This window comes from Cynocephalus volans, chromosome 11, assembly GCF_027409185.1.
Source record: "Cynocephalus volans isolate mCynVol1 chromosome 11, mCynVol1.pri, whole genome shotgun sequence".
Lineage (NCBI taxonomy): Eukaryota > Metazoa > Chordata > Mammalia > Dermoptera > Cynocephalidae > Cynocephalus > Cynocephalus volans.
Window position 1 is genome coordinate 95,818,567 of NC_084470.1, and position 12,961 is coordinate 95,831,527.

The window sequence follows — 12,961 nt, forward strand, 5'->3', positions numbered from 1 at the left end:
GGTATGCCAATGTGTAGCCACTTTTGAGAACCAATGTCCTAGGTCAGTGGTCCTCAAAGTGTGGTCTCAGATAAGCATCACCTGGAAACTTGTTAGGAATGCAGATTCTGTCCCTTCCCCAAACTTACTGAATCAGAAACTCTGGGTTTAGGGCTCAAGAATATATATTTCAACAAGGCCTCCAGGTAATTCTGATGCACACCAAATTTTGAGAACCAGTGTCCTGTATTCTTGATGCTCAAGATGTGCCGAGTGGACCAGGAGCATCAGTATACCCTGGAGGTTTGTTAGCCACACAGAATCTCTGACACCGTCCCAGCGGGTAAACCTGGAGTACTTAATCAGAATCTGCACTTTAACAATATCCCTGGTGGCTCATGTGCACATGCAAGTTGGAGAAGATTCCTAGCTGATTCTCCAGGGAGGGTCTAGGAGCAATTGCACACTGGTAGCTGGAGCCCACCTGGCACCCAGATCTTGGATTTTATATATCTTCTAACACCAGAAGGAACCAAGCTCGTTGGAGAAAAGTCTGATGCCAGGGTGGGGGCAGGGAAAGTACCAGATGAGCCTAAAACATCTTATTGCACCAGAAAGCAAGGAAATACCTGAAGAATGATGGAGACGTGTCACAAAGACTTTCATTGGCCAAATCTGAAATGAATCTGATAGTAGTGGGTTATAACATATTGAGCAAAATAAAAACCCATGAGTTCATAGTTATATATAAAAAATGATTGTGTGAATAAATGGCGGAGAAGGAAGAGCTCTTCCTTACAGTAGAATGCCTACTAGTAAGTATAGAAGCAAAGATTAAGTAAGAAAGACACCCACAAGTGCCAAAACTAGTGAGAATCAGAATATTTATATTCTATAAGTGCCTCCCACGATTACTTATTAATTACAAAAGGGGAAAATAGTAACTTTGTGGTGGAAAAACCTAGTGGAGACCACCTTAACCAAACAACCACAGTTAACGTCACCAATACTGGGACAATGAAACAACACATTGTGCCTCCTGCTGTGATGCACTGAGAAGGACAGCATTGCTTCTGTGGTATTCCTGCCAAAAGGCATGACCGGAATCAAATCCTCAGGAAACTTCAGGCAAACCCAAATGGAAGAATGTTTCACAAATAACTGATCTGGACTCTTAAAATAACGTCAGGGTCAAGAAAGACGAGGAACAGCTTAAGAACTATTCCAGATTAAAGCAGATTAGAGACATGGGGAATAAATGGAATATGTGACCCTCGACCATGAAAAATAAGTGTAATTTAAAAAGGTTATTGTTGGAGCAATCAACAACATTTACACATGAACTGTAGATTAGATATGGACTGTGGTTATGTAAGAAAATGTTCTTATTCTTAGGAAATACACACTGAAGCATACCGGTAAAGGGCAGTATGTTTGCATTATGTACTCCCAAATGGTTCTGCAAAAATGTGTGTATGAGTGTGTGTGTAATATGTATATTGTATGTTGAGAAAGAGAGAGAGGAGGGAGAATGGGGCAAAACATAAACAACTGGTGAGTCCAGAAGATGAGAACTCCTTGTACTATTCTTGGAACTTTTCTATAACTTTAAATTTATATCACAATAAAAGTCATGTCCCCCCCACTTCCCACAACGAAAGAGAACAAACACCAAAATAAACCAAGTGAGAGGCAGTGTTCTCAAGCACTCTTGCTTCCAAGTTTAGCAAGCCTCTCTCCTTCCAGTCATTCAGATCTCTGCTCCTATGTCACTTCCACAGAGAGGCCCTACCTGGTCACCCCATCCAACGCAGCCCCCACCACCACTCCCAGACCCTTTCTGTACATTACCTGTTTTCTTATTCTCACAGTGCTTTGTTAGTATGTACAACTATCCCTGTTTATATATTTGTTTGTTTATCTCCTCCCACCAGAAGGTAAACTCATAAGCATGGAGGCTTTTCTGTCTTAATAGATCTCCTAGTACAGTGCCTACCAAATAGCAGGCATCTTACATGTGCAGGTTAAACGAATGAGTGAACGAACAAATCTACGTACCTGAGACACAGTTTTCTCAGCTGCGGAACAAGAGGCCCTAAATGTAACATCAGATGCTGTCCCAGCTCTGACCTCGAAGCAAGGAGTGTGACAGTGTGAGAGCTACTGATCAATGAGCATCTAAAATGTCCTAGGCTTTATTTATAATTTCTCACTTAATTCTCACCATGATTCTGCAACACAGGGGATAGCATCCTTGTTTAGTTCATTCATTCAGGTGATGTGTACTGAGAGCCTGTTATCTTCTAGGCACTGCGAAACAGTGATTAACACTACAGGCACAGCCCCTACCCCATGGAGCTTGCCAAGTTAGCAGGAGATGGCTGAGAAAATCAAGACTCAGAAAGGTTGCCCGACTTGCTAAAGTCACACAGCAAGTACCTGGCAGACCTGGGAAGTTAATGAGCATCTAAATCCAAAGCCCATGCTCTCTCCACTGCTGGGGACAAGGTGCCGCACAAGAGAGAAGCTGCTGTGAGCTGCTTCACTCCTCAGGTGACTCCCTTAGAGCTGTCACACCTGCCTGTGTCCCGTGACCTCAGCACTAGTCCTTCTCCTTCTCTGTGTCCTCCTCAGCAGAGAAACAGAACATGCTGTCTTGGCCAGTGTTGGTTGCATTCCTGATTATTCTGTGGCCTCTCGGTCCCATTTACTTCAGATAAGCAAGAGGCTGTTCTGCTTCACAGGGGAAATGTCAAGTTCAGTTCAACCTGAGAAGTAATCTAAGTTGGAGATGCTATCAAATAACCTTGCCAGAAAAGGAACTGGAAAAGCGAAAACAGAGTAACAAAACAAAAATTCACTTCAAAAATGTTTAAAGAGACTGAGCATGAAGAAATAAAACCACGTAAGGGAGTAGGAAACTTCTTAAAAGATCTTCATTTTTCTTCAGCTCATTGATCATTTCCCTACTTGAAAGCTTTCTCTGCCAGTGAATCACTCAACTTATCACCAGGTCCTCTTTCCTTGTTTATAATCTTGAGCCTCAAGAAGCCCTCTGTAAGGACCGCAATAAACTTCCTTGGTTAGCAAGACAAACGTTTGTCTTAGGGGATCGATTACTGTGCTGGGAGGTCTTAGATTCCTGGAATTTAGTGCATTCCTTCACCTTGAATTGGGTGACCTTCACTTCCGAGGGCCTCGGTTTCTGAAGCTACACACCAAAACCATGTTACCCAGTGTCATGTCCTGAGATTGCTCTGAGTTCCCTGCTGGAAAGTCAAGAGAGGGTATTTGGCCAAGGATATGATTTATCTATGCCCATAAATGCTGCTTCTCCCCCTTCTGGAAGCTAGCTAATTGTGGTTAGAATTGGAAATGCATTCTCCGTGGGCATCTGAAGTAGATTCTTTACAGGAATGTTTAGCGGGTGGGTGAATAAAAGAGACACATTAACAAAGTTTTGTTATTCTAGAGAAAAAAATGTCCTGTCTCCATTTTTTGTGGCCACAAAGTTCAGAGTTGGGGAGGGGGTGGACAAGAAAGCAATATTGTTCTTTGGAACTATTATTCACATATGGCTCGCCCGTGAGAGCAGCTTTTCTGTTGCTGTTGAATGTCATTTTCTCAAGTGAGCCAGACAGCTCATTGGCAACCATATGGATGATGAAATGACCCACCTTTCTGTGTAGTGAGTTCTCCATCCTCAGAGATAACTAAGAATAGGCTGAATGAGTCCTCAGCAGAGGGTGGGGTAGAGAAAGTTCAAGCATCAGAAAAGAGGTTTGACTATGTACCATTAATTTTCCTCCTACCCTGGGATTCAGGGATTCTAGTTCCTTTTGGTGTCACATACCCTTCTGATCAGACAGTCTGAACTATGCAGCAGCGTATGGGACAAAGGGGAAAATCTGAGGTTAGAGTCACATGAAGAAATCATGACTTTAAATGGCCAACAGACATATGAAAAAATGCTCAACATCACTCAGCATACGGGAAATGCAAATCAAAACCACACTGAGATACCATCTAACCCCAGTTAGGATGGCTAAAATCCAAAAGACTCTGAATGATAAATGCTGGCGAGGTTGCGGAGAAAAAGGAACTCTCATACATTGTTGGTGGGACTGCAAAATGGTGCAACCTCTATGGAAAATGGTATGGAGGTTCCTCAAACAATTGCAGATAGATCTACCATACGACCCAGCTATCCCACTGTTGGGAATATACCCAGAGGAATGGAAATCATCAAGTTGAAGGTATACCTGTTCCCCAATGTTCATCGCAGCACTCTTTACAATAGCCAAGAGTTGGAACCAGCCCAAATGTCCATCATCAGATGAATGGATACGGAAAATGTGGTACATCTACACAATGGAATACTACTCAGCTATAAAAACGAATGAAATACTGCCATTTGCAACAACATGGATGCACCTTGAGAGAATTATATTAAGTGAAACAAGTCAGGCACAGAAAGAGAAATACCACATGTTCTCACTTATTGGTGGGAGCTAAAAATTAACATATAAATTCACACACACACACACACACACACACACCAAAAAAAAAACAAAAACGGGGGGGGGAAGAAGATATAACAACCACAATTACTTGAAGTTGATACGACAAGCAAACAGAAAGGACATGGGGGGAGGGGGGAAGGGAGGAGGGAGGGAGGTTTTGGTGATGGGGAGCAATAATCAGCCACAATGTATATCGACATAATAAAATTAAAAAAAAAAAAAAAGAAAAGAAATCATGACTTTACATCTGCTACAACCCATGAACCAGAATGAGGATCCAGGAGAAGAGCATAAGGAGGGGTGTTTTGCATTTAAAGACCCATCACAGATGTTTGAGGACACACTTTTCAACAGGAAAGGTTGCATGGACCATGGACTCTGCAGCCTGAAAGGAATCCAGGCTGCCCCTGAAACCCCTCTGAGTGTAGCTTTCAGCCGTAGAAAGCTCTATTACTAATGAGAGGCAGGAGGAACCCCCACATTGGAAACCCAGAGAGGGCAAGCATAGTGGGGACGATATCAGCTTAATCAGGAACTTATTTTAGAGTAAATCACAGCCCTAATAATAGCTCTCATTATTGATTCTCTACTATGTGCAGGTATGATGCTTGGTTTGCCTTACCTCAACAAGTTTTCAAGGCAGGTGCTATAAGCCTATTTTGCAGATGAATAAACTGAGGCTCCTAGAGAGAGGAAATGGGTTGCCCTGTAAATGGCTGAGCCAGCATTCAAACTCAAGTCTGTCTGACTCCAGATCCATGTTCTTTCCAGTGTGCAACAGTCTGGATTTAAAGGTAGGGATTATTAACCAGATTTTTTCCAGATAGAAAAACTGAGCTGATGAAGTGGAGGTAACACTGGGCAAGCTGAAGTTTGGCTGACTGCAGATCTCTGCCAAGCATCCTGAGAGAGTAATACTTGTACCTTATAGAATGCTGAAGCTGGGGACTGACCAGGGTCATCTGGTGGAATCCCTCCAGTGTACAGGGGGAGAACCTGGCTCCAAGCCAGAAGTAAGCAGCTCCAGGGTGCGAGGCCAGAGTGCGGCAAGCCAGGCATGGAGCCCCTGACTCCAAGTCCCTGGGTGTGTTGATTGAGCTGCTTTCAGGTAGAGTGGGACCAGATCTGTCCTGACTGCCTCCTGGTTGCCTTTGTGTGCCTGGTGGGGCTACCCTGCCCCAGGGCTGGGATAGAGGCATGTCTATGACCTTGGAGGGTATCCAAGAGGCCAGGGCAGTGGGGTTGACCTTCTAACAGAGAAGCTGTCCCTGTGTGAGAATACAGCCAGGCAGGCAGGGCCCTGATATCACAAGGTCAGCAGCTGCCTATCTGGTGAACCATGGAGAGATTGGGGGTCAGATGAGGGACAGAGAACAAAGACAATGCTTTATTTGAGGAGACCATCCATTGTTCTCAGATGCTTCTGCTCATCCCACATCTTCCTTCAAAGCTTGACCCTTGTGTGAAGCCCCCTGAATCTATCTAAACTCTCTTCTCCATTTCTGGCTGCAACATTCATAATCTTGACTAGCATTTCTAGCAGACCTTTTACGTGCCAGGCCCTGGGCTAGACACTACATACCAAATCTGACATTTAGCTTTCCCAGCAATCCTGTGACCATGCTGGAATGAGCTAAGGCTCAGAGAGGTTAAGTGACTTGCACAAGCTCACACAGCTAATGAGTAACAGAGCTGGGATAGCAGCTCTGTTGGGATGGGGATGCCTGACTCTTGTTTGCTGCTGTATTGCCAGTGCGTGGCACATAGTGGCCACCCCAACACATATTTGTTTAATAAATGTCTGACTCCAAAGTCACGCCCTTTATCCTACACCTCACTGCTTCCTGAAAACTCCCATGATGGGAAATTCAATCTTGAATGAAAATGGACTTAGAGGACTTCAGCCGAAAATGAATCCATGAATTTCTTTTCTATGGGTACTTTTATACTCACCAAGATGAGGCAATAAAGAAAGCTCCCCAAATAGAGTGTCAGTCACACTGCACATTTTTATAATTAGTAATCTGGGCTGCTAAGAAATTAAATTCTTTCTTGGGTGGGTTCAATGAGATGCTTGTTAGTTTATTTTGATTTTTGGCTTTCATGAAGGCAACATCCACACCAATAGGCATTTGTTTTTCTGGGTCTGGTTCTCTCTCCAAAATTTCAAAGCCTGTTTGATTTTGCCACTCAGTCTCTGCAGACTTTCCTCAAGCCATGAGTTTCCAACTTTATACTCAACCCACACTTTAGTGGTACAGAAAGGGTGACCTGTGTATCCTCAAATTTCCAAAAAAGGAAACTCATGGCAGGGTTGGCTTACAGTATAGCTCCTTCTGTTGCCCAGCATGGTCCAAGTTCCTTAATGTTTGGTTTATTGGATCGTTACCATCCATTCCACACATGGACTTTCATTTTCAGCAGCTGGAATTCTATAAATTACAACGTGAATTCCATCTAAACTTTACTGACCATGATTATTTTTTTCATTCATGATTCAGAGATGTTTAGCATCTCACAGAGTCCTAAATCAAAATAATGCATTTTGAATGAAAACTTCTCAGAGCTGAAAGGGATCCTACAGATCCCCAAATCTAACTTGTCCCAAAGTCTGTTTCACAAAACACCTCCCGAAGATACTGTGCCCAGGAAGGTTTCCTTTGTCAAGTAAGTCTGGGAAGTGCTGTGTGCCCCACCTCTCTGTTTGGGAGTCCCAATGGACAAGAGCAGGCTGGAGTTGTCAGGAAGTCTTGTAGTAAATATACTTTGTTTACCTTTGTCTTACCCAGTGCTCTCAAAATTGCTAGGCCCTGGGGTGGAGGGTATCTTTTCTTTCCTTTCTTTTTTAATTCTGGAAAATACTTTGGGAAATATCACTCTAGTCAGATCCCCACCCCTGCCCCCCACCCAATGCCCAATTTTACAGATGTGGAAAGTAATACTCAAATTGGGCAGGAAAGTGATCCGAAGCTGTGCAGAGTTAATGGCACAGCGGGGCCTGGAACCCTGCAGTTCTTCACTCCAGGTTCACAATTTTTATCAGCCACACCTCCCAGGTATGATTGGCAAATGGCTGTCAGCAGAAAATAGCTGGCTAATAACGTGCAATTGACCCAGACACGCTGTACCAGACAAACTGATTCTGGAGCTTATTGTGTTGAAAAAGACAACTGTGGAACAAGATGACTTTAGGTCATCTGGGTGACTGCTTCCACAACCCCATACCAGAGCAGAAGGTCTGAACATGGCCACTCTACCTCTTTTCCAGCTGTAGATTACTTCTCACAAGCAGATTTGGGGTAGTGGGAAGATGGGAAGGTGGGAAGGGCTGGTTATTTGGGATAAGAAGGTCATCACATCATCAGCCCGCCGGAGTGGCTGCTGCTTATTCATAATGACAGCAATCATGGCCCTTGCTGAATGGAATGGGGTATGCAGTGGGGAAAGCCTGGGTTTAAAGCCTGGTTTCACCATAGACTAACCGTGGGATCTCAGAAAAGAAACTTCATCTCACAGGGCCCTGGTTTCCCACCATGAAAAGTGAGTAATAATAGCACCTACATTTTCCTGGCACTGCATTCTAAGAGGATTTGATATCATGATTCCTTCATAGGGAGCATTGAGTACCAAAAACAACACACAGTGGCTGGCCTGTTAGCTCTCTCTCAACCCTGGGGGAGTTTGAACAGGTAGCCCAGGAGGTGCCTGTAGGTTGGCATACAGCCCTAAGAGCGGAAAGGGGGTCATAATTTGGGCACAGGTAAGTGAAGAGATGCTTGATCCACAAAAATTAAGGGCATAATTTTAATGAACATGGACATGAAGAGCAGTTATAAGAGAAAAACAGATTATGTTAAGCAGGACTTTTCCATTAGCAATTGACAAAAACAACAACAAAAACTGAATCTGGCTTAAGAAAAAAAATGAGCACGGGACCTGGTTGTAGATAAGGCTGCCTCCAGGAGCTCAAGCAATTTCACCAGGGATGTCTTGCTCCATCCCTTGGCTCTGCTTACCATGCTGTTGACTCCACTCTCAGCCATGCCCTCCCCCTGTGGCAGTAACACAGCTGCAGCAGCACCAAGTGGACATTCTACAGCTCAGCCATCCACCTCTTTCCCAAAGTTTCAACCAAAGTCCCAGGACTCACTGTGATTGGCCTGGCCCAGGTCATATGCCCCTTCCAATTGCTGGGACTGATTGGCCAGTCCTGAGTCACTGGCCTCCTCCTGGAGATGAAGCAGACGTGGGGCTGGGCCCTTGGTCTCATGCCCACAGTTCTTCCTATTTCTTTCAGGTTCCTGACTCCTGTCTTTTTGTCTTTGGTTGGCCCACTGCTGACCAGGCTCTCACAACCACACCTCATTCTGGCCCCAGGTAAGAACGGGCCACATCATCCATAAGGGTCTTTTGCATTGACTTTCTGTTGACCTTTCTACTGGCTCAAAGGCAGATTCAGAAGATGTCAGTTCAGACAGAGGGAAGCAGTATCATGTGTATAGGTGCTAGGAGGTCAGAAGAGTTTTCATCTCACGTGCCCATCACGATTGATAGTGGCTGGCTGTGGGCTGTCTTGCAGAGGACAGTAAAGTTCAGCCCAGCCTCAGAGGGAAAAGAAGCCATTATTGATTAATAATGTCTGCCTGGAGTGCTAGATTATATAATGGTGGTGGATGTGCCGTATACATGTCAAATTTCATTAAAGAAAGAGCATGGATCATGGAGTGTGACAGCCCTGTTCGTGGTCACCTCTACCTCTTGGCCCTGTGATCACAAGGCAGTTACTCAATCTTCAGGCAACTGTCCCCTCATATGCACGATGAGGACATTTACTCTAAAGAGCTTCTAAAAGAATCAATGGAGACAGTGTATGTGAAGTGCTAATGATGCTGCACCATAAGTGGAGAATTTGATTTTTAACAATGGTAGAAACTCATCACCTTTTTCCAAGGGCCCCATCCCCAAAGTGCTAGTATTGCCTAGAACATCCCAATTAGGACAATTTTCATAGGTTTGAATTTCCTTTCTCGAAAAATGTGCTGTTGGAACCTCACTCTAACAGTTCCGGCCATCCAGGCCCAACTTCCAGCAGCCAGTTTCTAGTTCTCATTGCCTTTCGTACCAATGGTGCCTCACCAGCCCCACTATCTGAGAACTTACAAAGCGTCCAGCTTATCTTCACAAGATCCCACATCACCTCATCTTACTCTGAGGGCGCCACTACGTGGCAAAGGATGTATGAAAATGGGCACGTGATCACAGGACCCATTGATCTTCCCAAAGAATGAGCCACCAGAACCTGCTTGCTGGCCTGCTAGAATGTTAAAGGGCCTCTCAGAAGCACAGCTAAGGTGCCAGTCTAGAGGTGATACCCTGCAAGGTTGGGGTACTGTACTGTTTTATTGAGGTAAAATTCCTGGAATATGAAACTGTTTTAGCCATTTTAAAGTATTCAATTCAGGGACTTTTAATACATTCACAATATTGTGCAACCATCACCACTAATTAATTCCAGAACATTTTCATCACCCCCAAAAGAAAACTTGTACCCATCCAGCAGTCAATTCTCATTCCTCCTTCACCCCAGCCCCTGATGACAGCTAATTTGCTTTCTGTCTGTAGCAAATGGATTCACCTTTTCTGGACATTTAATATAAATGGAATTATACAAGATAAGGTCTTTTGTATCTGGCTTTCACTTAGCATAATGTTTTCAAAGTTCATTGATATTGAAGTATAGATCAGTACTTCATTCTTTTTTATGGCTGAGTAATATCCCATTGTATGAATATACAGCATTATGTTTATCCATAGCTATTGTGAATAGTGCTGCTATGAAATTCTTGAATTTTTTGGTTAAATATCTGTCTTCAGTTCTTCTGGATACACGTTTAGACATGGAATTGCTGGGTCATATGGTAATTCTATGTTTAACCTTTTGAGGAACAGCCAAACTTTACCCAGCAGCTGCACCATTTTACATTCCCACCAGGAATGTATGAGTTCCAATTTCTCAACGTCTTTGCCAACACTTGTTTTATGGTTTTTGTTTTTTTTTTTAATCATAGCCATCCTTGAGGCGGTGAAGTGGTATTTCATTATGGTTTTGATTGGCATTTCTCCAGACTAATGATGACAAACATCTTTTCATGTGCTTATTGGCTATGTCTATATCATCTTTGAAAATGTCTATTCAAATTCCTTAGCTCATTTTTTAATTGAGTAGTTTTGTTATTATTGTTAAGTTTTAGTATATTTTTAAATATATTCTGGATATTAATCCTTTTTAGATGTATGGTTTGCAAATATTTTCTCCCATTCTGTAGGTTGCCTTTTTACTTTCTTGATAGTATCCTTTGATGCACAAAGTTTTAACTTTGATAAAGTACAATTTATCTATTTTTCTTTTGTTGCTTGTGCACTGGTGTCATATCTAAAAATCTATTTCCAAATCCAAGGTCTTGAATTTACTGCTGTGTTTACTTCTGAGTTTTATAGTTCTTTCTTTTATGTTTAGATATTTGATCCATTTTGAGTTAATTTTTAAATTTTGTATGAGGTAAGGGATTCAACTTCATTCTTTTGCACGTGGCTGCCCAGTTGTCCTATTGCATTTGTTGAAAAGACTATTCTTTCCCAGTTGAATGGCCTTGGCACCCTTGTTGAAAATCAGTAACCATAAATGCATGGATTTATTTCTAGACTCTCAATTCTGTTCCTTTGGTTTATATGTCTGTCCTTATGCCAGTAGCATACTGTTTTGATTACTGTAGAATTATAGTAAGTTTTGAAATTGGGAAGTGCTAGTCCTTCAGCATTTTTGTTTTGTTTTGTTTTTTCAAGATTGTTTTGGCTATTCAAGGTCCCTTGTAATTCCATATGAACTTTAGGATCAGATCATACATTTCTGCAAAATTGGCAGTTGGAATTTTGATAGGGATTATACTGAATTTTTGATCACTTTGGGGAGTGTTACCATTGTTGGGTGTCTTTTATTTCGTTTTCTTACCTAATTGCCCTGGGTAGAACTTGCAGTACAATGTTGAACAGAAGTGGTGAAAGCATACATCCTTGTGTTGTTTCTGATCTTAAGGAGAAAGCTTTCAGTCTTTCACCATAAAGTATGATGTTAACTCTGGGTTCTTCACAGGTTGAGAAATGTCCCTTCTATTCCTGGTTTGTTGAGTGTTTTTTTAAACAGGAAAGGGTATTGGGTTTTGTCAGATCCTTTCTCTGTATCAGTTGAGATTATCATAGTTTTTTTTACTTCATTTATTCATATGGTGTATTACGTTGGCTGACTTTTGTATGTCGAAATACTATTGCATTTTTGGGATAAATTCTACTTGGTTATGGGGTATAATCCTTTTAATATGCTGCCGAAATTTATTTGCTAGTATTTTGCTGAGGATTTTTGCATCTATATTCATAGGGATATTAATCTTAGTTTTTTTTTCTTGTGATGTTTGTGTCTGGCTTTGGTATCAAAATTAATTCTGACCTCATAGAATGAGTTAACAAGTGTTTTCTCCTCTTCTATTCTTTGGAAGAGTTGAGAAGAATTAATGTTAATTCTTTAAAACTTTGGTAGAATCCACTAATGAGACTGTCTGGTCCTGAGCTTTTCTTTGTTGGAAGTTTTTTGATTACTGACTTAATCTCTTTACTCATTATAGGTCTGTTCAGTGTTTATATTTCTTCTTCAGTCAGTTTTGGTAGATTATGTATTTCTAGGAATTTGTCCATTTCATCTATATTGTCTAATTTGTTGGCGTACAATTGTTCATGGTATTCCCTTCTAATTCCTTTCATTTCTGTAAGGTTATTAGTAATGTCCCCACTTTCATTCCTGCTTTTGAACTTTTTCTTGGTCAATCTAGCTAAAGCTTTGTCAATTTTTAAGAATCTTTTCAAAGAGCCAACTTTTAATTTCATTGATTCCCTTTATTGTTTTTCTATTCTATTTTATGTATCTCTGCTCTTATCTTCATTACTTTCTTTTGTCTGTTTGCTTTGATATAGTTTGCTCTTTTTCTGGTTTCTTACAATGCAAAGTTATATTATTTGAGATCTTTCTTTTTCTTTAATATAGGCATTTACAACCATAAGTATCCCTCTGCACACTACTGTTACTGCATCCCATAAGCTCTGGAATGTTGTGTTTTAATTTTCAGTCATCTCAAAGTATTTTCTAATTTTTCTTGTGATTTCTTTTTGAGCCATTGATTGTTTAAAGGGGCCATGTGATTTCTTTTTGAGCCATGTTGTTTAATTTCCACATATTTGTGAATTTTTTGGTTTTCCTTCTGTTATTAATATCTAACTTCATTCTACTGTGATTCGATAATATACTTTTTATGATTTCAGTCTTAAAATTTATTAAGACTTGTTTTGTGACCTAACATTTGGTCTGTCCTGGAGAATGTTTCATGTGTGCTTGAAAGGAATGTATATTTTGC